Source organism: Rhinolophus sinicus, linkage group LG10 (genome assembly GCF_036562045.2).
Source record: "Rhinolophus sinicus isolate RSC01 linkage group LG10, ASM3656204v1, whole genome shotgun sequence".
Lineage (NCBI taxonomy): Eukaryota > Metazoa > Chordata > Mammalia > Chiroptera > Rhinolophidae > Rhinolophus > Rhinolophus sinicus.
In genome coordinates this window covers 50,261,183-50,288,049 of record NC_133759.1, presented here as the reverse complement: position 1 = coordinate 50,288,049, position 26,867 = coordinate 50,261,183, and the positions used below count along the sequence as shown (strand labels likewise).

The 26,867-nt window shown below is 39.1% G+C and overlaps 1 protein-coding gene and 1 pseudogene across 16 annotated transcripts in view; one reads left to right on the top strand and one right to left on the bottom strand.

The window, feature by feature from the left end:
- The window catches only part of ERC2 (ELKS/RAB6-interacting/CAST family member 2), a 918,423-nt gene that overhangs the window by 526,516 nt on the left and 365,040 nt on the right, over positions 1–26,867 (top strand). The window lies entirely within an intron of this gene.
- Positions 22,104–26,532, bottom strand: LOC109443571 (ATP synthase F(0) complex subunit g, mitochondrial; annotated as a pseudogene).

The window sequence follows — 26,867 nt, the reverse complement described above, 5'->3', positions numbered from 1 at the left end:
TGGGTCTGGGGCGGGCAGGAGTCCCTCGTCAGTGGTTTGGCCACAGCATCTTCATCCGAGAGCCTGATCACTCTGCGTAAACAGAAATGAGCCAAGACGTCCCGTGCATACACTGCTTTCCTTTCACTGATCTTTCTTCAAACACAGAAGTCCATGCGAAGCTAGGGTCTTTTTTGGGCTGAATGATCACAGTCCTTTTGCTTGCAAAGGTAAATCCTCTGTGAGAAAGTGTTCACTCTTCCTTTCCCAAATAGAGGCAGCTCCATGACACCTGTCCTTGAATGCTCTTTGGAAGGTACGCAATATTGTGTGAACTAACAGTCCTCAAACTTAAACATGTATCAGAATCAATCTGAAGTGTTGTTAAAACAGAGCTCACTGGACCGCATTCCCCAGAGTTTCTGATTCAATAAGGGGAGGCATGGGGATAGGAGAAAGGATGCTGAGAGTGTGCATTGCAACAAATTCCCAGGTGAAGCTGGTTGGGGGCCTTTCCTTTCAGAATCGCTGGTGTGAACATCAGGTGTTAACTGTTTTGGCTGATTCCAATTATGAGTTATGTGAGTATTTATTGTCAGCCCTGTGCCAGGCCCCAGCTGGGAATTACACATACCTGAGTGGGTAAGTCAGACATGGAGCAAAGAGCCTCATGAGGGAAATGGGAAGATACATACATAGAAATTAAGTAAAGTAAAATTGTCGTACATGATATGAAGGAAACAAACTGGGAGCTGAGAGGAGGAATACCAGGGACAGCTGAGGTAGGCAGCTACTTTTAGGGGACTTAGAAGGGCGTTTTGGAGGTGGTGGCATTTATGCTGAGGCCTGACAGGTGAGAAGATGCTTGTTTGAAGAGTTTAGAAAGGTGTCCGAGAACCAAGGTATGGGAAGGAGCAAGAACGGATTCTATAAGGCCCAGGGAAGGGCCAGAGTGACGGGGCATGTGGTTTAGGAGGCATGTAGTCACTCAATAACATGGGCCTCTGGTCGGCCATGAGGAGGAGTTGGGGTTTCATTTGCAAGGCAATCGGAACCATACTGCCTCTTTTAAAACTATATTTTGATTTTGGAAATCAGTGCTTATAGGTGTGAAAATTCCTTGGTCTTCTCAATTGCAGGATTTCGGCTCTCTCCACCCATGGTCCAAAAAAATGGAAACAGTAATTCACCCTCAGTTATGAAAGTAGGAGCATGTGTTGGGGGCACTGGTGGGAGGGGGCAGGAGGGATGCTATATGTGTGTACACCCTCCCCCCAACCCCACAACACACGCAACTCCAAACTGTGAGCAACAAGATTGGTGATTTGTCTCCTTATCTTCACGTTTGGTGACTGGAGCTGCTGTTAGATTAGAGCATTTGCACCTGGGTAGAATATGCTCTGTACATGCTCCCCACTGCCGTTGAAGAGGGCAGTGTTGTGAGTTAAATCTTAGCAGGAGTGACTGACTGGAAACCCAGCCCGAGTCCCACAGTGAACAGGGACTTGTATTATTAGCTGGCAGGCTTTCCTTTCTGTCTGAGTCGAAGCAGAAGATGCCACCAGGCCAGCTTGTCTGTCCATCTGTGGTGGTCACGAGTGTCAGAGCTCACACGGCCATCTCGTTCTGCACTATGTACCCTCAGACATTCCCTTCCTTCACTGTAGGGTGGAGTTAGTTATACTTTTAGAATCATCCAAATGAGAACATGTTTGTGATGGTTTCTACAGCGTTGGGAATTCCTGCTTTTTTCGGTCAGGTCTGCTAGAGTTGTAAAAGGAAGCTTTCTGGACATTAACTCTGTAGCAAAAAGGGTAGAATGAGGTTGGCAAGGGAAGAAACAATTTTGATGTAATAAAAATAGGATTGTTCAGAGCTGAGATGAGAGCTTTCTTACTGTTTGGTATTCAGAAGAAATTTAGTTTGGAAGTCACATCAGCGAATATTATATTTCTTCAGAACCTCGGCTGTGTTTTCGATCAGGGGGCATCTTTGTTTCGCTCAGCTTGTGCAGCAAGGAGAAAAATCATAGATGGTTTCAACTTTGTTTTTTTTAACTGGTAGGTACTCTAGCCATTAAAATATGTTTTTAGTATCTATTTTGGAACCTTAAAGAAATGATTTTGGACAAGGGCAAACATGTTGTGCCACCTACTCCACACAGTTCCTTTCTTTTTAGTGCTTACTTGCATTGGCACTTAATTTGTTACCATATATTAGAACATTTCCCTGTCGCCTGCGAAACTGTCTCAAAGGCAAGGCTTTTAGAACCTGAATTTTTTAAACACAAAACAGGATTATGAATTAATCTCAGGCAGGGAAGTCCCTGGGGGCAATGTAACCTGACAAGTAAGACTCTGCTGTTGGCAAGCCCCTTTCGGGGTCGCCCTCTGTTCCTGCCATTGACCTAGTGGACGAAAGAGTGGATGTGTGTGTGAGTCTAGGCATGACTTCTCCAAAGATCAACATTTGTACACACTGGAGTCACCTTTTATACATAGTGCTACTGACGTTAAGCAGAGAAGTGGGCCTGACAGCCCCGGCCTTAAAGCCAGTACGAGAGTGGCCGGCTGTGTGTGCACAGTTTATCTGAAGGGATTCAGCACATTACACAGCCTAATTGTTTTTCGTCCAAAAGGAACGATTGCCCAGATAGAGGCGCCTCTAAGGTTACTGAGTGTGACCCATCAAAACGGGGTATTCATTTCTATATATGTATACTTGTTAGTGATTTTAAATACCCAAGCTGTTTCTCCTCTTGAAGTCCGGATATCGTGATTTCTTTATGGCTCGTTTTAACAGTATTAACTCTTGAAGAAAAGAGAGGAGAAATAATGAGAAATATTTTTAAGCAAAGTAATTTAAATATTTGAGAAGTCATAAAAGGAGAAAACGTCCCAACTGAGGAAATCAGGTCCTTAAGTGACTACTAGGCATTCAAGCAAGGAATCCAGTGTTTTCACTTATGTTTGTCTTGAGACTATTTTAATACCAGGGTTATGTTTGATTCAGAGTTATGTTTAGTCACTTTACTTGTGACTAGACTCTAATCTCTTCATTTCATCGGTAATGAAAATGGTGTGTGTGTGTGTGTGTGTGTGTGTGTGTGTGTGTGTGTGTATTTGGATCTGAAAAGAGCTACTAGGGAAAAATATCACTTTCAAAAGAGTTCAAAGGTATACATTGTAGAAAATGTCCTCTGGGGACAACATAGACATCTACTTCCAAATCATGATTTAAGTATTTGGTGAAGGGCTGCATTTAATATGTGAGTATAAATTGTATTGTCTGACAGTTTTGAAGAATGAAGCATCACCCATTAAGATCTGAGTAGTTTTTGTCTCTGCTTGGATTAACAGGGAATGCTCCCATGCGTCAGGGGAATCGGGGAAAACAAAAGTTGCTGCTCTGAAGCATGAACATTGTGCTGGGCGGGATGTGTGCTTTGGTTGTTTTTATAGGAGAGAGCTGGATTTGACCTTTGCTATCCACCCACTCTCCTCCAGGATCCTTTAGGGACCAATCCACAGCTCCTAGCCAGGGTTGGGGACAATCTCCGGTGCAGAGCCAGATGAGGAGCAGAATAACTGGTCCTGGGAGCCCTGTGTCATAGCCCTCCTCTCATTAGTTCAGCTGGATGGCCAGAGGTAAAGTCTTGTTCTCTGGAGTGCAAGGAACATGCTGAGCCTCAGTGATGACTTAAGATTGAAAGAGAGGCAGAACTTACCAGATCCACCGCTGTGATTGTGTGGTGCTTATTCCACTTGGAGATGGAAGGAAAGCCCATAAACTTTTTATTCATCCTGGAAGTGCGGCTAGGTTGGGTCTGTCAGCCTTGCTCATGAGACATCACTCAGATTCATCCCCAATTGCTTTGTATGCAGGGAGAACTGACTGGGTGGGCGTCTTTGTTCCAGTCTTCTCTTTATGAAGCGATTTCCCCAAAGTTAACCAATTAAGAATTTTTTTTCCATGTAGCAGTAATCTCTCTGCGAGGAAGGAGCCAAGTCACTGTGGGGGAAGCTAGGACTTCGGGATGCATTTGGGAGGATTTCCTTGTCCTGAAGCTACAGGGTCAACACAAAGCTCCTATAAAATGTTTTAAATGAAGGAGAAATTGAAGCCGCAGATTTCATTCTGGCACTTCATGTCTGGTTTTTGCTTTCCTCCCACTGAGGAGCTAACCAAGGCAGCAGACTGGACGATGTATGTCGTTTGAAGGTAATGAAGCTTTGCTGTGATTTTTTTACTTACCTGGATTATAATTACACATGTAAGGAAACCGGTACCTTCTAGTGACCTTTATGGGTTAGCTTACGATACACTGGTAGCTATTGTTGAACATGGCACTTAAAATGTTGTAGAGTGTGTGTGTGTGTGTGTGTGTGTGTGTGTGTGTGTTCGATGGTTTGTTTTGTAAAAAGGGGACCACAATTATGACACTTTTATCACTTCACTCTTAAGGAAGTCAGTGTCAGATCCTGATTCAATAGGCGTCAATCCATTAATTTGAATGCTGAAGCTATTACCTGGGTATGTCATTTTCCTTGTGAACGGAAGGCATTTACCACCTGAAAATTCTCTGCTGACGTCCTTCTAGCTCTGAGATTTGGGGAAGGATTCTTTCTCCAGAGGATGTGGATGGCCTCACTGACCTTACGCGAGCCTCTCTCTTCTCCCCCAGCATTTTCCCTGGCTTTCCTGATACATGTGGCATGTACTTTTTAAAAAAATCAAACCTTTTTATATTGACTGTGGCTTCATATGCCTGTCTCAAAAATAATGGAGAGAGACCTTGTGTACCCTTTACCCAGTTTCTCCCAATGGTGACATCTTGAAACACTGCAGTCTAATGTCACATCCAGGGTATTGACACTGATATAGTCAAGAGACACAACAGTCCGATCACCACAAGGATCCCTCTGTTGCCTTTTTCTAACTGCATCCAGCCTCTCCCCATACCCCGCCCTTACCACTGATCTGTTCTTCATTTCTATAATGTCATCACTTCAAGAACGTTATGTAAATGGAATCATATAGGATGTGACCTTTAGGCATTAACTTTTTTTAATTAACCAGTAATTCACTGGCAATTCCTCCAAGTTGTATCAGTACTTTGTTTCTTTGTAGTGCTGAGTGGTCTTCCATGGTATAGGGGGACCACAGTCTGTTTGACCATTCACCAGTTGAAAGACATCTAGGTTGCTTCCAGTTTTTCACTGTTACTGGTAAAGCTGTTATGAACAGTCATGTGCAGGTTTTTGTGTGAACACAACTTTTTATTTCTATGAGAGAAATAATAAAAAGTGTGCAATTGCTGGGTTACATGGTAGTTGCATGCGAAGTTACAAGAAACTGCGAAATTGTTTTCAAGAGCAGTTGCACCATTTCACATTCCCACCAGCAATGTATAAGGGATCCAATTTTTCTGCAACCTCACCAGCATTTGGTATTGTCACTACTTTTTATTTTAGCCATTCATATAGGTATGTAGTGATATTTCATTGTGGTTTTAATTTGCAATTCTTGAATGGATAATAATGTTGAACTTTTTTTTTCTGTGCTTATTTGCTGTCTGTATGTCCTTCTTAGCAAAATGTCTGTTCATGTCTTTTGTATATTTTCTAATTGTATCAGAGATTTTCCTGTTGAGTTTTGAAAGTTCTTTATATATTTCGTACTAGTTCTTTGTCAGATATGTGGATTGCAAATATATTCTCCCAGTCGATAACTTATCTTTTTATCCTCTTAACCAGGTCTTTCACAGAGCAAATATTTTCAGTTTTGATGAGATACAGTGTACCAATCTTCCCTTTTATGCATTGTTATTTTGGTGTCCATTGTAAGAACTAATTGCTTAGCCCCCAATTTTTTCCTAGTCTCCAATTTTTTTCTAAAAAGTTTATTGTTTTATGTTTTATATTTAAGTTCATGATCCACTTTAAGTTAATTTTTGTACAAGGTGTAAGGTTTAGGTCAATTTTTCCCCTCATGGATGTCCAATTGCTTTGGCCACGTTTACTGAAAAGACTATCTCCATGGAATTCCTTTTGCTCCTTTGTAAAACGTCACTGTAGTATATTTATATATATTTCTGTGTTCACTATTCTCTTTCACTTATCTGTGTGTCTACCCTCTGCCAATGTCATACTGTGTTGGTTACTGTAACTATATCGTAGTTATAGTATCTACTGGGTATTAGCTAAATATCCAGCAGAGGACTTCCTCCCTCTTCATTCTTCTTTGTCAGGATTGTTTTAGCTATTATAGTATCTGTATCTTTCCATATAAATTTTAGAATAAGCTTGTCTATATCTACAAAAAACTTGCTGAGATTTAGATAGGAATTACATTAAACCTATAGATAAATCTGGGAAAATTTGACATCTTTACTATGTTTAGTCTTCTAATCCATGAACACTCTACTCCATATGTCTACACTTATTTAAATCTTCATTTTTTAAACAGATTTTTGTAAATTTCAGCATATAGAGCATGTACATGTTTTAAGTTTATACTTAAATATTTCACTTTTTGGAGTGATTGTAATGGTATTTCGTTTTCAATTTTGATTTTCACATGTTACTATATAGAAATGCAATTGATCTTTGTGTGTTGATATTATATCTTGAGATCTGCTCTGCAAATAAGAGCAGTTTTATTATTTCCTTTCCAATTTTTAATGCCTTTACTTTATTTTTCTTGTGTTATTACAGTGGCTAGAACTCCAAGCATTATGCTAAATAAGAGGGGTGAAAGCAGATATCTTTGCTCCTGATCTTAGAGGGAAAGCATTCAGTCTTTCACCATTGGTACCTGTAGTTTTTTTGTTTGTTTGTTTGATTTTTTTGCAAATGCTTTTTATCAAATTAATAATGTCCCCCTATATTTGGCATGTACCTTATTTTGCCATGTATAATACGCTCCTGTGAATAATGCACACGTATGTTTTTGGCCCACGCTTTCAAGGAAAAAATCTTTTGTTTTAATTTTCCAAGGGATTTTCCAATAATTTCTGTAAAAATGTCAGCTAGATTGCTATCTCTCACCTGAAGTATTCAAAGAGAAATGTCTCGCTGCTCACCCTGTGGTAATAAGGTCGGCAGCACCTGTCTTATCACGTCAGCGTCACTTACTCTGGGGACAACAATAACTCGCTCTTTGTTTCATTTTGTTGAATCATTGGCCGAAATGACTTTCATTGCAAATTCGTCATAAGTTCAATGAAACCGATTATCATATTCCAGGGTATTATTTTGCATATGGATATAGTTATTGATTGCTAGAGTTATACTTTTAACTCATAAGCATAAATAAAAGAATAAAAAACATTTATATACATATGGAATTAGTACTACCCATGTATTTTTCCCTCACAAATTTGGGCAAAAAAAGTGCACATTATACACAGCAAAATACGGTACATTTTGAAATGTAATTTTATATCTTTAAAGGAAAAGGGAACTAAACAGTAGAAAGTATTTTGTTGTGCCCGTTTTGTTTTATATGATCAATAAGTGAAAGAAAGCAGTGGTTGGCAGAATTATAAGGTGACCCTCAGAATTCCGTCTCCATGGTTACATGCCCTGTGTAATCCCTGATGCTGTGGATATGATGGAATATCATTCAAGTGATTATGAGACATGATCTCATAGTCCCCAGGCCTGTGCATATGACTGCACTATGCATAATACCCAGGTCTGTGGATATGATGGGATATCACACACATGATTAGGTACATTATATGGCACAGTTGACTTTAAGTAGATTATCGTTGGTTGGCCTGATCTAATCAGTGTATCCTTAAAAGGGACTGGGCTGTTCCTGAAGAGTCAAAGCATGGGAAATACCTGATACAAGGGATGTTTTTCATTGCTGGCTTTAAAGATTTGAGGAGTCATGTGACAAGGAATGCAAATGGTCTCTAGGAGCTAGGAATGGCAAAGAAACAGGACCTCAGACATACATCTGCAGGGAATTGAATTCTACTCCAACCACATAAGCTTAGAAGAGGACCCTGAGCTCCCAGCAGAGAACGCAGAATGCCAATATCTTGATTTCAACCTTGCGAGACGGTGAGTGGACATAATTAGTCCCATTGTACTATCTGCCTAGTCTTCCAACCTACAAAATTGTGAGCTGCCAAGTTGATAGTAATCTGTTACATAATGATAGAAAACTAATATAAAAGTCAACTAAGATAGTTTGGAACATTGCTGGAATGAAAGTATGTAATGAATATTCTACACCAGTGACTCAAATGAAACCTACAGTCCATTCATTAAATTATGCTCATCCAGACATTTACGGGTGCTGGTTATATACTAGATATTGTGTTCAGGACTGGGGATACTAGGAGAATGAGCCAAGGTCTTTCCTTGCTGTTGAGGGACTCATGGCCCAGAGTTTCCTCCCAGGTTCTCTCAGTATAGTTCCTTCTAACAACTGTCCCCTTACATCTCTCTCAATAAGCAGACTCACATCCTTGTAAAAAGTAAGCCATCTGCAATGCTTGAGTAAATCCCTTACCCATCCTGCACTTGAGTTATCCATCTATTAGATGCTCTGTTTCTTTGGGAATATCTGAGGATCAAATGGGATATAGGAAACCATATTATTTAAATCAGAGGTAATGATTTCCTTTCTCCAGTATACTCCTGGAGTAGATTCCTTCTCTTCTTTTCTCCCTCCTGACACCCCTCCCACTATTACCTATTGACCATCTCCTGTGTGTTTGAGAAGATGCTACTCCCAGTGGAAAGACACAAAAATGCATTATACTCCATATAGTCAAGGACCAAGATGACATACAGGGAGGCCATTAGCTACCGCTTCAGGTAGATGGAACTGCGATGTAAGGATCCCTTACATGTAGGGGGATCAGAAAAGGGCTTGGAGACAGGCTTGATTTGGGCTGACTGAAAATTGTCATCATCAACAGATATGTCCTTCAGAGGAAAGCAGCAGGAGAATTCAGAGTAAAAGAGGCCCCCTTATGTTATTCCTCCTTGCAGTTGCCTCAGAATTGATCCGTGCATTGCAAAAACAGGTCTATTTGGTAACACTGCCCTGATTTGTTGAATGGGAATGAATAGACCTTACTAATAGAGGCTACCAAGTGGCATAGACAAATGGTTTTCATTTTCTAGGGCCTGACAACTTATTTTGAGTGCTGCAGGAACAAAGTGATAACAACAACAAAATCAGAAAATGCTGAACAAGCACAAAACTAAACAAACACGCCAACTACCATGCTGGACTTCCAAAAGCCATAGGAACTTTAGGAGGGAACAAGGTGAAACGAACAACGTTCAAGTGTGTTGTAGGGCAGGGTGGAGGTGGTAGGAATGACTGTTGACAGCTCTGGAGTCACTAACACTCAGGCACTCCCTGGTGAACCCAGATTATAATCAGCATAAATCTAAGTGACTGTCAGGGGCAAAGTAGCCATGCCTGGAAGTGTAGCAAGTCTTAAGATCCTTTTGGCTAAGGGTAGCTGCCACCATAACTGCCACCAGAGGGCCCCACCCTGCCCTGGAGTTCTGTTTTTTATTACTCTCCTTTGGAAGCTGTGGTCTACCAGCAAATTTTTCCGTGGAGCACAAGTCCTTTCTATACAGATTTTCTTTGGTTGCAATTTTTAAAAATTACTCTTTTTTACATTAATACTTCATGCTTGCAGCAGTAAGTACCAAAAAGAATATAATAGATTACATGAAATCTCTAAGCCTAGAAACAATCTGCCATGAATACTTTGGTGCATTTCCTTCTAGTCTTTTTTCTCTGACTATATATATAGAAATCTACGCATAGTTGGCATTCTGTTGTATTTACTATGGACTAATCCGCTTTTCTCATTTAAGATTTCATGACTATCTTTCCTTTATATTAAATCTTTCTACTTAATGTGTAATGTCTGACCAACATGTCAACAGTTGGATGCCCGTGATTTTATTATTCAGTTTCTTTGCAACACTCACACACACATACACACAAAATATTTCTGATTTTGATAAGCAACACTGTAATGACCATGTTTATTTTATCCTTAGAATAAATTCCTCGGGGCACATCCCTTATTATGTTCATAGAATTAATTCCTAAAGTGGAATCACTGTGTCAAATGACAATTTATGAGTTACAACGAATTTAAAGGAGTTTAAAAGTATACCTCATGTGTTCCAAAAAGGTAAACTTTCCACAAAGATTGAAGTAATTTCTAAACATCACCATTGGACAATAAAGTTGTAAACCTTGGATGCTCTGGCTCTTGCCAATACACTAGCCACTAGACATATGGCTGTTTAAATTTTAGTTCATTAAGATGAATTAAAAATTCTATTCCTCAGTTGCACCTGTAACATTTCCAGTGCCCTACAGCCACAGGGAGTGAGTGGCCTGTGTACTGGACAGCTCAGATTAGAAGCTCGCCATCATTGCAGGATGTTCTCTTGGACAGTGCAGCTCGAATATCTTCATGAGTCCCTGTATGATTGTGTTTGGGACTTAGCTAAACTAAGACAGACTAAAATATGAACACATATTTCGTGTGTGATTCATTTGGATTGTTATAAATAGATTTTGTAGTAAAAATTTCACCATTCCATTGAAGATGAAAAAACTGTTATATGTCACTCTGAAAATGTAAGAACATGGACATTCAACCCTATGTCCTGCTTACTCGCCCTCTAACAGGCGGAAAACGAAATGCCGGTATTTAAACTAAGATGACTGTTGATAATGATTGCAGGCTACTGTGTGCTTACTATGTAGCAAGCACGTAACTATTACAACTTAGATATTCTTCACAAGGATGTTAGAAGGTACCTTATTAGCCATATTTTCCAGAAAAGAAACTGATGTACATGAAACACAAGTATCTTTCCCAGGGTTACTCAGCCCTTGATTGGAACCCAAGCCCTCTGGCTACAGAGTCCACCGTCTTAACCACTCCCCTCACTGCTTGGCAAAAATGTTTGAAACTCTGGTAGAGGAGACCAGCTCTTTGCCATGCTGCAGGACTGTGCACACATAAATAAAGAAGACCTCCCCGGTGCTCAAGAAGTGCCTACAGCAAACACACACAGAAACACATCCTACACAGCCTTTTCCTCGGGGAGGTTCCACAGAGCCCAAACTGGAGAAAGGAAAATGCTCAAAGGCATTCTGGAGACACTGTTACTCATTGGTTCTGCAACACTGTTTGATTTAACCGTGTCTGTGGAGTCAGATGTATGTATTTCACACATTTCTTCTCCATCCATCTTTTATTGTGGTGTGAGGTTTTGTGAATGAGTCTGGGAAGAGAAGGAGGGGAAAGGGAGACTTTAAAATGTAGTCAGAATCCACAAGCTTGAGCCCAAACAGTTGCTGAGGGTATTTGTTTGCAGCTGAAGGGTCAGAAGTGACACATTTAAGCAAAGCTCCTAGAGGCTTCAACTTCAGTGAGGAGTAAGCAAATCCCCAACTACAATCTTGAGGGTCCTTGGGTCCCAGCAAAAAGCAGTCTGGGGATTTTCAGTTTCAACCTTTTCCAAAAGGTGTCACTCTAAGGCAGCAGTGGGGAGGTAGAAGGCGGTGGAGATAGCAAAGTCAGATAAGAGTAATTGGAAAAATACGATTAGCAATCCGTGTTTTAACAGATCTTCAGCCACAGCATCTCTGTCTGAGAAGCTGTTCTGTTGAGGAGGGAGGGTTTCAGCGTTTACCTTCACCTTCTGATCTCAGGGTGACCTGTGTGCCCAGAGCAGAGCTGGGCCAAGTCCCAACTATTCCCACAGGACCAATTCACTTTCTGGTTTTGCTATAACCTAGGATATGGGAATTTCATTGGCCCTGTGTTCTGGTGCAAACTGAAAACTACCCTCCTCTTGAATTCAGGATGGAGTGAGGACAGAAAACCAGATGGATGGTGATTGCTAAGGCAGAAGAGCCCATGCATTTTTAAAATATGATTTTAAAAGCTGTTAAAAAATGCCAGATTATTAACACAAAATAGATAGTAACTAAATACTGACATACAATTTAACGAAGAAAAATTTCTTATCAAAATATTTGAATATCAGCTCTTCCCAAGAAAGCCTCTTGAAAAAGTGCTAGATATTGCCACGTGTCCGGAAGAGACACACAGAACCCGGAGCGTGGCTCTTGGCAGATAACTGAGAGAGAAGCTGGTTTTCAAATATTTAGTTAAACAACACAAATGTATGTGTAAGTTTAAGTCGACACATGTTAATGATTTAAGGTCTTAAACAGGTTTTTTATTTTATTGTTTTAAGGCTCTGCTGCTCACTTTAAAAGTCCCGACAGTTTCTCCAGAGCTGGGTGTAAGCACTAGACTCTTTAGAAATTTGTCTGATGGCTTCATTATTCTTAAAATACACAGAGTTATGCATTATTCAAATACAGTTGAGTAGTCCTGGTAACTTAACTGTTTTATAAGAGAATTTTTATGATCTGCCACAGAGAATGACTAATAAAATCAGAAATGACACACAATTATTTAAGTTTCCTTTTTTTTAAATTGGTGAGGCCAAATAGACATCTAGCTTGAAGAAACCTTTAATTATTATGTTTAGATATGTAACACCAAACCAACATATTTTAAAATGTAATCTTACTTTTAGAGATATAAGATGAGAATACTAGTCTTTCCATACATATCTGGGGACTTTTTAGGAAATTATTTTAAATGAAACATCGTGAGTGTTATAGATTTCGGAGGTTTTCTGTGAATTCTGTTTACATCACAGATGGCATTTTAGGAACTAAACAGCCTTTCTAAAACACCCTCACACCCCACTCCAGGAGATACCGTGTTTCCCCAAAAATAAGACCTGGCCTTGTATTAAGTTTTGCTCCAAAAGATGCATTAGGGCTTCTGTTCAGGGGATGTTATCCTGAAAATTCATGCTAGAGCTTATTTTCTGGTTAGGTCTTATTTTCGGGGAAACACGGTATTATTGTCTGGTGAGTTACCAATCGATATGCTTCTAAAAGAAGCCAATTCTGTGTTAAATGGAGACAAATGGGTTGCTTTCCTGCTGAACTTCTCGGAAGTGTTTCGTGGCTCATAATCATTGTGATTGTCCAAGCAGAAGGTCCCTAATGGACAGGACCACGGCCCATGCGTCACTAGCCCCTGTTTTTACCCTCCTCTCCAGCAGACCACTCCCACTGGCCTGCTTTAGGGAGTCAGGCCATGAGGCCTTGGGCAGGATTGGCTCCTGTTTTACTCTTGCTAATCGAGAAGTACTTTAATCATTTTTAAATCACAATTGTGATGAAAGAGTTGTTTGGTTAAAGGTTTGATTGGAGGTCTGGCCTGCCAGACTAGACAGCTTCTGAGGACTAGTCTGTCACTGGGATCTGGCAGAGGGACTGGCACATCGGAATTGCCCAGACAAGCAGTGGAATAAAGGAAGTAAGGAGTGCACATCTCCCAGCTTTCAATCACTGCACCCTGTGAAAGAGGCCAGGGCTTTGTGACAGAGCCCTGGGCAATGGGTGAGATCCGTAATTGGAGGGGTCAGCATAGGCACGGCCAGGGGTGTGTCTGCATGTGTGTGCGTGATTGGTTGAGGGTAGACAAGAGCAAGCACAAGATCTTGAATTCAGGAATAAGCATCACTTACTGAAAATTTACCAGGCACCGTGTTAATGAGACCTGACAGTCCCATGGCACCAAGTAGTAGGCGTGGTTCTTAGGACATCAGGCATGTTAACCCACTGAATCTTTAAAAAATTCTCCAAGCTTAGTTCTGCTTTTACCCCCACTTCACAAGTGAGGAACCTGAGGCTCAGAAAGTTTTTATAAGTCCCTCAGGTGACGCAGCTAGTAAGTGGTAGGCTAGCCCCCACCCTTTGTAACCACTCCGCTGTGCTACCTCTTCTCTTTTCCCTTTTGCACTAAGAGCTTTACATTCAATGCCTCGTTCAGCACTTGTAACTCTGATGAGAAGGACTGTCGTTCTAGATGAGGAAACTGAGACACTTTCCTATGGCTGTATGATTGATAAATGGCAAAGCAGGTATTATTGGGACAGTTTGGCCTCATAATCCATGCATTTAACCATCCTCAGTATTTTAAAATATGTTTTAAATGTTTTAAATTTTAAATTCTAAGTGGAATGCTATATATGAAATGAAGAAAAGTAGAACAACCCCCTTTGAGAGTGGGATGCTGGCTGCAGCCCTCTGTTGAGTCATGCTCCTTTTCTCACTCCACTGACCTGCGTCAGCCCCTAGACGACTTTGTGGAACCCTTCATGCTCTGGGGAACACAGTTTGAAAACCACCAGTGTGGGTAATTGGGAGCCTCTCGACATGTTGGAGCTGGGCCAGTGATACAATTTTTGACAAAATATTGATGGTTTAGGCTTATTTTCCTGGAAGTAGGGAGATAAGCTGTGACAAGTCCTGTGGCACATCTTTTAATCTTGGCCCCAGGGGGCCCAGTTCAAACATATGCAGTTAAGATAACTGAAAAAACAAAACAAAAAATCAGGAAAGTCTAACCTTCATTTTTGTCTTTGGAAAACATCGAAGAGGCCCCAGAATGACCCCTAGTAACTTTTTATTTCTCTTCCCTTGTTCTCTTTTTCCCAGTTTTCTCATTCTGCCCTTAAAACAAAATAAAAACCTTTCTTTATGCTCAGTTTCCATGCTCCTTCTTGCTCTTTCCTCTCCCACTTCTTTTTCCCACTTTTTATTGTATAGATCATGACAGCCTGCACTCCAGAACCCTATACCTCGGCACCCAGTTTCACACGTCCACTTTGCTACCCATTTGCTAAATCCATTTCCTAAAGTTCCAGAACAGACCTGGCTGAGAGATACACTCTGGTGGGCGTAGAGGTAGAGACAAAGGCTAGGAACACACACACACACACACACACACACACACACACACACACACACACACACACACACACACACAATTATTTTCAACTCTATCATATATGTGGGAAGGGAAGGGACCTGAGTTTGCGGCATCAGAAGTAATGATAGAAAGGAATGATGGATCCAAGAAGTATTCCAAAAAGAACTATAGGATTTGATGATGAATGGAAAATAAAAGAGGAAAGGAAGAAAGAAGAGACAAATGTGGCTCTGAGTTCTTAAACATGAGTGATTGAGAAAAGCTCAGGGTGTTGGACCAAAATGGTGGATTGGTTAAGGGGTGGGAGGTTGGGAGGGAGGGGGTTGGTGATAAGGATTTGGTTTAGGCAGATGTTACTGGATCATGAGTTGGCCTTTGGTCATCCTGAATTTAAAGTGATATTAGGACATCCAGACACAAGTGACCAACAGGTGGTTAGGTTTATATGGAAAAGGTCAAGTGAGTAAAAGAACGTAACATTTGGAGAATTATCTGCCTGGAGGTGAGAGCTGTGGAGACAGATCTCAATGCTTCCGAGGAGCCATCCTGATGAGGAAAATGCCTCTAGGACAGAGTCATAAGGGCGAGGACCCAGGTAGGGACTACCAGAAGTTGAAGAATTTACTAAAGAAACAGGGGAAATAGGTTCTCACTCTAAAGAGAGCTTCAGAGAACCCAAGGGAAGTGTGGGTTTTAGAAAAATGGGGTCAGATACAGCCCCACTCACCAGGAAAACTGTGTTTCCAAGAAACTGTTTAATGACAAGGGGGAATTCTCATGATACATTTATTGAAAACTGTTTACAAAATTCTGTACAGCATCTCAATCACACACACACACACACACACACACACACACACTTCCAAGTGATGGGATTTGGTGTAATCTTTGTGCGTGTGTGTGTGTATGTGAGTTAAGTTTATTGGGGTGACACTTGTTAGCAAAGTTACATAGATTTCAGGTGTACAATTCTGTAATACATCATCTATATCTCACATTGTGGGTTCACGACCCAGAGTCAGTTCTCTTTCCATCACCATATGTTTGATCCCCTTTACCCTCACCTATCATCCTGCTTACCCCTTACCCTCTGGTACCCACTAAACTATTGCCTGTGTCTATGAATTTTGTTTCTTCATTTGTTTTTCTTGTTCTTTTGTTGTTTTCAGTTTTGTATACCATATATCAGTGAAATCATATGGTTCTCTGCTTTTTCTGTCTGACTTATTTCGGATTTGGCATAATCTTAACTAAAAAAATGTCATTATTTAATCTTAAATTTAAAAAGAAAACAAATTTTCATATCTATGTCTTTTAAATTCTGTACACTGAATGTAATTTATCTTATCAGAAAACGGTTATTTTATTAATATCTGTTAGAAGAAGAAGAAGAAATCCCATATAGGCTACATCATCTCACTCAACGCCCACAAGCATCTAATAGAGTAAGCAACATGGTCCCTGTTTCCAAATAAGGAAACAGAAGCTAAAAGAGATGAAGGAACTTGTGTCAGTCACATAGTAGTAAGTGTGGGAGCCATGATTCTAATCTGTTGGTTTTTAAGACACAAACTATATATACATAGCCAGCTAGAATGTGGTAAGACTTTGCAGAAGGGGAAGAAGTTGGGGGAGCCATGCGAAGAAAAGACACTTGGTAAGAAGGAAGTTACCCATGGCCTGCAAGGGTAGAGTTTCCATAAGGTAGCAGATAGGCCATGTCAAGCTGCAGGGGACTGACAACTCCTCATCGTAATGTGACACAGCAAAGGACTTGTTTGGGTCATGTGGGTTGGCCTTGGGCTTCACTGTGATCCCTCAGGGACTCAGACTGAAGGAAACATCGTCTGAAACATGCCTCTACACTTAGCATGTCAGGGAAAAGGGGAGGTGGGGGTCGAGCACTAACCCTTAAGTGCTTCTACCTGGATATGACAATGATTTGATCGGCCAAAGCTCAACAACGTAAAGAAAGAGGTTCCTATCATGTGCCCGTAAGGAGAAGTGGCATGTTGTGAGCCCTTCTAATGACCACCACAGCAGGGTACATGTTTCTTGCTTTTTAATGCTGTTGCTTTCATAGGAAAGGAAACATTCGCAGAACTCGAGAACATTTAACACAGGAGGCACCATGGGCAACATCTATGAAACAGACTTCAAGAGTCAGGGATTATTGGCACAAAGCTAGAAACAGTGGTCATGTTAGGACTTGAATGATAGATACCTGAGTCACTGCCGCAGGTGGTCCTCAGAATGCAATACTCACTGGCCAGGGGCACGTGAATTAGAAGGAGTATGAGGCCTTGGCCTGGGGAGCTATTTCTAAGGTGTTGAGAAGAGCAGCCTCACCTATACTAGAAGGCATAATGTTGGAAGCCAACCTGGCATTTGCATCAGTAAAACCTCTGGATTATATCTCTCAGGTGCCAAGGTTTTTCCATGTGCTTATTGCTGCAATGCCCAGGGTAGATTGCAAGTCATTAATCTAAGGTGTAATTGTTAAAGTTGGGTTAATGTAAAACTAGTTGGTGCGTGCCCCAAGTAGTCAGGTCGCAGGTGAACTTGGAAACCCAGTTCAGTGGTTCTGTGTCTACAGATTGCAGACAGGTCAGCTTCAACCAATGAGAGAGATTCAGAAAGGAGACTCCAAGCTACTTTCTCTATTTTTTTTGGGGGGGGGGGGGCGGATTAATAGTACATTGATTAGAATAAAGAACAATTTATTGATGGAAATGGGGTCAAGAGGACACAGGCAATCCTGTATGTAGAATCAGGATCTGGGTCAGCACTTGGAATGACCACAGTTCTGATATTTTTCTTTTCTCTTTTCTCTTTTCTCTTTTCTCTTTTCTCTTTTCTCTTTTCTCTTCTCTTCTCTTCTCTTCTCTTCTCTTCTCTTCTCTTCTCTTCTCTTCTCTTCTCTTCTCTTCTCTTCTCTTCTCTTCTCTTCTTTTCTTTTCTTTTCTCTTTTCTTTTCTTTTCTTTTCCTTTCCTTTCCTTCCCTTCCCTTCCCTTCCGTTTCCTTTCCTTTAATCCTTCCTTCCTTCCTAATTATAGTTGACATATAGATGTACAGCATAGTGATAGAACATTTAAATACCTTACAAAGTGATCACCGCAATAAGTCTAGTAACCATCTGTCACCGTACATAATTATATTATTAACTATATTCCCTGTGCTGTATATTACATTTGCATGACTTATTTTATAACTGGAAGTTTGTACTTCTTAATCCCTTCCCCTGTGCTACCGGTCCCCCATCCCCGTCCCCTCTTGCAATCATCAGTTTGCTCTCTGTATCTGTGAGTTTGTTTCTGTTTAATTTTTTGTTAGATCCCACATATAAGTAAAATCATATGATTTTTGTATTTCTCTGTTCGACTTATTTCATTTAGCATAATATCCTTTAGGTCCATCCATGTTGTCACAAATGGCAAGCTGTCATTCTTTTTTATGACCAAGTAACATTCCATTGTGTGCATATACCAGATCTTCTTTATCCATTCATCTATCAATGGACACCTAGGTTGCTTTCATATCTTGGCTGTTACAAAATAGGATGCAGTGAACATATGGGGTGCATATATCTTTTTGATTTAGTGTTTTTGTTTTCTTTCAGATAAATACTCAGAAGTGGAATTGCTAGGTCATAAGGTAGTTCTGTTGTTAATTTTTTGAGAAGTCTCCATACTGTTTTCCATAGCGGCTTCTCTAGTTTACAATCCTGCGTACCTACTGTGCATGATGGTTTCCTTTTCTCCACACGCTGGACAACACTGAATATTTGAAGTCTTTGATAATAACCATTCTGACAAGTGTGAGGCGATAATATCTCATTGTGGTTTTGATTTGTTGAACATCTTTTTATATGTCTCCTTTGGAGAAATGTCTATTCAAGTCCTCTGCCCATTTTTTAATTGGATTTCTTCTTTTTTTAAATGTTGAGTTGTATACATTTGTTCTGTATTTTGGTTATTAACCCTTTATCAGGTATATCATTAGCAAATATCTTTTCCCATTCAGTATATTGCCTTTTCGTTTTGTTCATGGTTTCCTTCACCGTGTAAAAGCTTTGTACTTTAGTGTAGTCTGATTTCTTTATTTTTGTTTTTGTTGCCTTTGCCCAAGGAAATATGTCCAGAAAAATATTACTAAGAGTCAAAGAGTTTATTTCTAGATCTTCTAGATCTTATATTTAAGTCTTTAATCCATTTGGAGTTTTTTTAGCTTTTTTATTTTTTTATGGTGTCAGAAAGGGGTTTGGTTTCATTTTTTTCTTTTTATTTCTTTTCCTTTACCTTTTTTTTTTTTTTTTTAATGTATCAGTCTAATTTTCGAACAGCATGTATTGAAGAGACTGTCTTTTCCCCATTGTATATTCTTGCCTCCTTGGTCATAGATTAATTGACCACATAGGTGTGGGTTTGTTTCTGGGCTCTCTATTCTGTTCCATTGATCTATGTGTCTGCTTTTGTGCCAGTACCATGCTGTTTTGATTACTATAGCATTATATTATAGTTTGAAATCAGGGAGAGTGATACCTCCAACTTTGTTTTTCTTTTTCAAGGTTGATATGGCTATTCAGGGTCTTTTGTAGTTCCCTATAAATTTTAGGATTATTTGTTATAATTCTGTAAAAAATGACATTGGTGTTGTGATAGCGATTGCATTGAATCTGTAGATTGCTCTGGGTAGTATGGAAAGTTTAACAATATTAATTCTTACAATCCATGATCATGGTATATCCTTCCATTATTTTGTATTCTTCAATTTCTTTCATCAATGTCTTACAGTTTTTAGAGGACAGTTCTTTTACATCCTTGGTAAAATTTATTCATAGGTATTTTGTTCTCTTTGAGGACTGTAAATTGTGTTGTTTTCTTTCTTTCTGGTTATTCAATAATAGTGTATAGAAATGCATCAGATTTCTGAATTTTAATTTTGTGTACTGTAACTTTACTTGAATTCATTTATTAGTTCTAATAGTTTTTTGGTAGAGTATTTAGGATTTTCTACATATAGTTTTATGCTATTTGCAAATAGTGACAGTTTTACTTTTGTCTTTCCAATTTGGATAACTTTTATTTATTTTTCCTGTACGATTGCTGTCACTAAGGTTTCCAGTACTATTTTGAATAGGAGTGGTGAGGGTGGGCATCCTTTTCTTTTTCCTGATCTAAGAGAAAAAGCTTTTAGTTTTTCACCATTGAGTATGATGTTAGCTGTAGGTTTATCATATATGGCGTTTATTATTTTGAGTTATGTTCCCTCTATATCCACTTTGTTGCATTTTTAATCATAAAAGGAGGTTGAATTTTATCAAATATTTTTTCTGCATCTATTGAAATGATCATATGATTTTTGTCTTTTATTTTGTTTATGTGGTGTATCATAATTGATTTGCAGATATTAAACCATCTTTGCATCCCTGGAATAAATTCAGCTTGATCATGGTGTATGATCTTTTTAACGTATTGCTGGATTTGGTTTATTAATCTTTTGTTGAGGATTTTTGTATCTATTTTCATCAGGGAAATTGACCTGTAATTCTCTTTTTTGTACTGTCTTTGTCTGGTTTTGGTATCAAACTAATGGTGGCCTTGTAAAATGAGCTTGGGAGCCTTCTCTCCTCCTGGATTTTTTGGAATAGTTTGAGGAGAATAGATGTTAATTCTTTTTTGAGTGTTTGGTAGAATTCACCTGTGAAGCTGTCTGGTCCTGGACTTTTTTGTTTATTGAAAGTTTTTTTATTATGATTCAATTTTGTTACTAGTAATTGGTCTGTTCAGATTTTCAGTTTCTTCTTGAATAAGTCTTAGAAGATTATATGTTTCTAGAAATGCATCCATTGATTCTAGGTTTTCCAATGTGTTGATGTATAATTTTTCATAGTATTATAATCCTTTACATCTCTGTGCTGTCAGTTGTCATCTTTCCTCTTTATTTCTGATTTTATTTATTTGGGTCCTCTCTTTTTTTTTCTTGATAAGTCTGGCTAAAGATTTATCAATTTTGTTTATCTTTTCAAATAACCAGCTTTTAGTTTCACTGATCTTTTATATTGGTTTTTGTTTGTTTCTATTTTATTTATTTCCATTTTGATCTTTGTTGTTGTTTTTTTACTCTACTTACATTGAGCTTTATTTGGTTTTTCTCTTGTTCCTTTAGGTGTAAGTTTACATTGTTTATTTGAGATTTTTCTTATTTTTTGAGGTAAGCCTGTAGTGCTATGAATTTTTCCCTTAGAACTGCTTTTGTTGTGTCCCACAGATTTTGGATCATTGTGTTTTCATTTGTCTCAAGAATTTTTTTTTTTTAACTGCCTGCTTTATTTCTTTGTTAACCCGCTGATTGTTTGGTAGCATGTTGTTTAACTTGGGTTTCAATTTTTCTTCTTGTAAGTGATTTCTAGTTTCATACCATTGTTTTGTTTGTTTGTTTGTTTGTTTTTTCTTTTTGTATTTTGATAACCAATCACTTCTGTTTATCTCAGTACATAATATATTTTTTAGACCCAAGTATGATTCTTCATTATCACTCTGTTTAAATATCCATAAGGTATTTTTATTATTTTTGCAAAGATAGGTTATAAAAATTGCAAAACCAGATAGATTAATAGTAATACACATATCAAAATTAGGTTTAAAATGTAGGTCACAGCTCTCATTCACTCCGTCTGGGCACTGAAGATGTTATAAAGATACATACTTAGAATACCACCAAGTATCCCAACACTTCAGACACGGGTGTTGTCAAAAAGGTCTTTCTCTGAGTTTATTAAACAGAAACCATCCAAATTTTATTTTTATATTACTGACATGATTTCATTTTGGTACATGGAATTATTATTTCTCCTACTGTAGCAAGTTCTAATTTTTTCAAGGCCTTTCCCCCAACTTTTATGGAAATAAAATATTATATGTCCAACCTGTAACTTAAAATATTATCCTGATAGATATATATACCAGGTTGGTATATTTAGATATATCCTTTCGAATTTCAGGCTAAGCAAAGATATAAATTTAGGGCTATATTAACATTATTAAAGCAGAAGACAATCCAACTTGATATCAAGAGAAAATGTGAGTGTTTGATACAGTTTGATATAGAAAATATCATGCAGTGTTTGATATAGAAAATATTGATTTTTGACATGTTTTATTCAAATACCAGTCTGATGACAGAAGGCCCCAAAACATTCAAATAATAAATGCAAAAGAAACAGATGTTAAAAATTGGTCTTCAAACATGATAGCCAATGATGCCATGCTTGCCTGTGATCTCACCAACATAAAGCCACATCCACATCTAATTGCCACCAAACCATTCAGCAGAGCTTCCTTAGCTGTGAGCTATTTGAAGCTACCAGTTTGAGCACTATTGACTATTTTTTTCAAGCTCTGAGTAGCTGTAGTGACCTCAGCAAGGGTTGGAGGAACCGGCTCAACCTTGGCATAGTGCCAGAATGTGGCCAATCGAGGCTTCAAGTAAGTCACAGTAGTGTTTTCTAGCGCCAGGGCCTTCTCTGTGAGGTTACAGACAAATTGGGCCGTGGTTCTAGAACAGGAAGTGCGTGACCTTGGATGGATTGGGTGAGATGCTTGATATGATTTCAGTCCTCTTAAATTCATTGAGATTATTTTTATGGCCTGCTGTGGTCAATCCTGGACAATGTGCACTTGAAAAAAAATGTGTGTTCTTCTATTTTTATGTGGCATGTGCTGTAAATATCTACAAGTCTATCTGGTCTAATATGCCACTTAAGGCCTTATTTCCTTGTTGATTTTTCTGTCTGGATGGTCTATCCATTGATGTAAGTGGAGTGTGAAGTCCCTGCTTTTATTGTATAACTCTCAATCTCTCCTTTAAGTCTGTTAATATTTTTTTATATATTTAGGTTCTCCTTTGTTGGGTGTGTAGATGTTTACAAGTGTTATATCCTCTAGTTGGATTGATCGTTTTATCGTTATGTAATGACCTTTTTTGTCTCTTGTTCCAGTTTTTGTCTTAAAGTCTATTTTGTCTGATGTAAGTATTGCTACCTGAGCTTTCTTTTCACTTCCATTGTCATGAAATATCTTTTTTCAATCTTTATTTTGAGTCTTTGTGTGTCTTTCAATCTGAAGTGAGTCTCTTGGAAACAGCATATGGATGGGTCTTGTTTTTTTTTAATCCATTCAGCCACCCTATGTCTCTGGTTGGAGCATTTAGTCCATTTACAATTAAAGTTATTATTGATAGGTATGTAGTTATTTTAATTTTAATTGCTTCCTGTTGTTTTTGTGGTTCTCTGTTTCTTCTTCTCTTGCTCTCTTCTCTTGTATAGTGATGACTTTCTTTAGTAGTTCGTTTGGGTTCCTTTCTCTTTATTTTTTGTGTATCTGTTATAGGTTTTTGGTTTATGGTTACCATGAGATTCATATATAACAAGCTATGTTTATAGCAGTCTGCTTTAAGTCGGTGGTCACTTAAGATCAAATGCATTCTAAAAGTACTATATTTTTCACTCACCTGCCCCCAAGGTTTATGTTTTTTGACATCATATTTTCCACCAGGTGTTTGTGTTTACATTCTTTAATTTATTATTGTAATTACACATGATTTTACTACTTTTGTCTTTTAACATTCCTACTAGCTTTATATAATTGGTTGATCCACTGCTTTTACTAAATGTTTGCCTTTATCAGTGAGATTTTTTTCTTATATTTTCTACTTTCAGTTTTAGCCTTTTCTTTTCCACTTAAAGAATTCCCTTTAACATTTCTTGTAGTGCCAGCTGAGTAGTGATGTACTCCTTTAACTTTTGCTTATCTGGGAAACTATCTTTCAATTCTGAAAGATAGCCTTTCTGGATTAGGGTATTCTTGGTTGCAGGTTTTATTGTCATCACTTTGAACATATTATGCCATTCCCTTCCATCCTGCAAAGTTTCTGCTGAAATGATAATCAGTTGATGATCTTACAGGTTTTCCCTTATGTGTAACAAACTGCTTTTCTCTTGCTGCTTTTAATATTCTGCCTTTATCTTTAACTTTTGGCATTTTAATTATAATGTGTCTTGGTATGGGCCTGTTGGAGTTTATCTTGTTTGGGACTCTGTGCTTCCTGGACTTGGACGTCTGTTTCCTTCACCAGGTTATGGAAGTTTTCCATCATTGTTTTTTCAGATAGGTTTTCTATCCTTTTCGCTCTCTCTTCTCCTGCTGGGACCAATATGATGCAAATGTTGGTATGCTTGATGTTGTCTCATAGGTTTCTTAAACTATCCACATTTCTTTTTCGTTTTTCTTCTTGTTTGATTCTGTGATTTCCACTACCTTGTCTTCCAGTTCATTGATTTGGCCTTCTGAATCATTTAACCTTTTGTTGATTTCCTCTAATGTATTTTTTTGTTTTAGTTATTGTATTCTTTGATTCTTATTGATATTTTTTTCATATTTTCTGTCTCTTCATTAACGTTCTTACTAAGTTCATCTATTCTTCTCCTGAGTTTGTTGAGCATCTTTATAAACAGTATTTTGAATTTTTAATCTGGAAGATTGTTTGTCTCTGTTTCATTTAGTTCTTTTTCTGGGATTTTTGTCCTGTTCTTTCATTAGGAAGACATATTAATATGTCTCCTCATTTTGGCTGTCTCTGTGTTTTTATCTATGAATTAGGCGAAAGAGTAACCTCTCTCAGTCTTGAATGAGTAGCCTTATGTAGGAGCTTCCGTTTTGTAGACTGAGTGTGCCAGGTGTCTTTGGCAGGCTGGTTGGAGGTGGAACTGGTGCCGACCCAGGCCGTTGGGAGTCCTGGGGGCAAGCCATGCTGGGGCCACTTTGGCAGTCTGGCTATAGCTGTAGCTAGAGAGGGCCACAGGAAATTCCAGGAGCAAGCTGCATCTGGGTTGGAACTGTAGCTGGAGCTGGTATGAGCCACAATGTGTCCCAGAGCAAACCACATCAGGGACTGCCTTGGCAGGTCAGCTGGAAGCTGTAGTTGGAGCAGGCAGTAGGGAGTCCTGGGAGTAAGCTGTGCTGGTCAGGAGCTGTAGCTGAAGCCAGCATGGGTTGCAGGTGGGGCCAGGAGCTATTGCTGGAATGGGTGCAAGCCATGTAGTGTCCCAGGGCAAGCTGTGGAGTGGGTGTGGGCCTGGGGCTTGGATCCTGGGGCACACTGGGACAGCCTGGACCAGCTGGCTGGGGCTCCTTGATTCACCTCCTGCCTATGCAATGAAGGTGGTGGGGGCACACAACAAATGGCACTCTCCAGTGCCTCCAACCCCAGAGAGAGTTCCTGCAGTTCCCCCACCCTATTTGGCAGATGCTCTAGAGGTAGAAAACTGATTTCCTTCACACTTAGTATAGATGCCCTTTAAATCACTGATTCTTTGCTGTGTCTTAGGGCATGTGTGTCTGTGTGAGGCGTCTCAGTGCTTCCTCCTTCTGCGGGTTGGTATGTTGGGGGTGGGGTTTCCACAGTACCACGTCTCCACCTCTGCTACCTGTTTCTATGTGGTCTCTCTGCCATTTGTTGTGCAAAACTGTTCAGTGATCCCTCAGTTCTTCTTCAGAAGGAATTGCTCTACTTGTAGGTATAGATTCAATGTGTTTGTTGAAGGAAGTGAATTCAGAGTCTTTGTGTTCCACCATTTGGACCCCACCTGATCTTTCTTTCACACTGCAATTGAATGTGTCAAACATAGGGAGAAAAGGAGGAAATAAAAACTCTGCTTCAGTCTCACCAAGTGTAGCATTGTAGAAGCTTCTAGTCATACTCATGATATTCTATGAACTTATGTGAAAAACTAAAAAGTTAATGATTTTACTTTAAATTTTATATTTGTGAAGTTAAAGAATAATGCTCTTTATTCTTCAATTAAACAGGTGTGGTCCTGTGACTTTCATAGGTTACCCTTTATATTCCTTGCTTTTTAAACTGTTTTTGGTTTTGGCTTTGAATTATGTTACATGGTCATCAAGTTTCCTCTTTTTATCAGGGAAAAATAGAGGGTTTTCTGAATCTTAAAAGCTTGTAATTTATCTTGGATGTGAACTATAAGGCTTATTCTGAATAAATTCCATGTAAAGCTGCAGAAATTGTGTAGAAAGTCTTTATGAATTGGAACTTAACATGTCACTGACACATTCTGAAGTGTGTTCTGTTGACTTTAGTGATGGATGATCCCATTCTGCCAAGTTCAGCTGGAAGGGGTGGCTTAGAAACCCAAACATCAACTCTGGAATCTAGAAACTTCCTGGAACTTCCATGGTTTTAAATCAGCAGGGTGGATGCAGCTTGCATCTGTGCGAGGGATGGCATTCCACTAGCTTGCTCCATGGACGTCTCTGGAACAGAACTATCAACACCCGCCCTCTTTGTTGTGTGTTGGTTTTTTAGCCCCCAATGGTTTGGAGAGGATAAGGCCTTGCCTTGGGACTTCCCAGTCCAATTTTTTGGGACCTGGCTGAAAACCCTGGATATTTGATAGTCTGGCTTATTTCTATGGTGTATTAGCACCCTATAAAAGTTACATGTCATTTATTTCAAGTTTAGAACCCTCTCAAACTTCAGGGGCAAACCAAACTTGAACCTTTTGTGGCTGGGATTCTGTTTACCTTTGGCCAAACCTTGCTTCCTGAATGTGAGGCTGGGAGGTGAAAGAGAGCTCCTGAGGCCCCTTGGACATCAAATCGCTTTTGCCAAACAAGGCTTTGATAGGCTAAAACATGAATAAATCTGAAACACATAGATTAACTTCCTGTCAGAATACTCTGGGGCCTACACACAAAAGTATGTTGTGCCAGGCAAAATGCATTTTGAGTGTTGCCTTCCACCAACTGTGAGACAGTCTCTTAGATTTTTGCCAAATCCAGGTTGAAACTGGGTCAAGTCACTCATCCTCTACTTCTAAGAAATGTATTAAATAATTTAAAGGTTTTTAGACAATCAATTGTATAAGGATCTTGGAGAAATTTGGACTTTTCTTGTATTTGAAACATTTATTTTTAACCAAGGACAAAG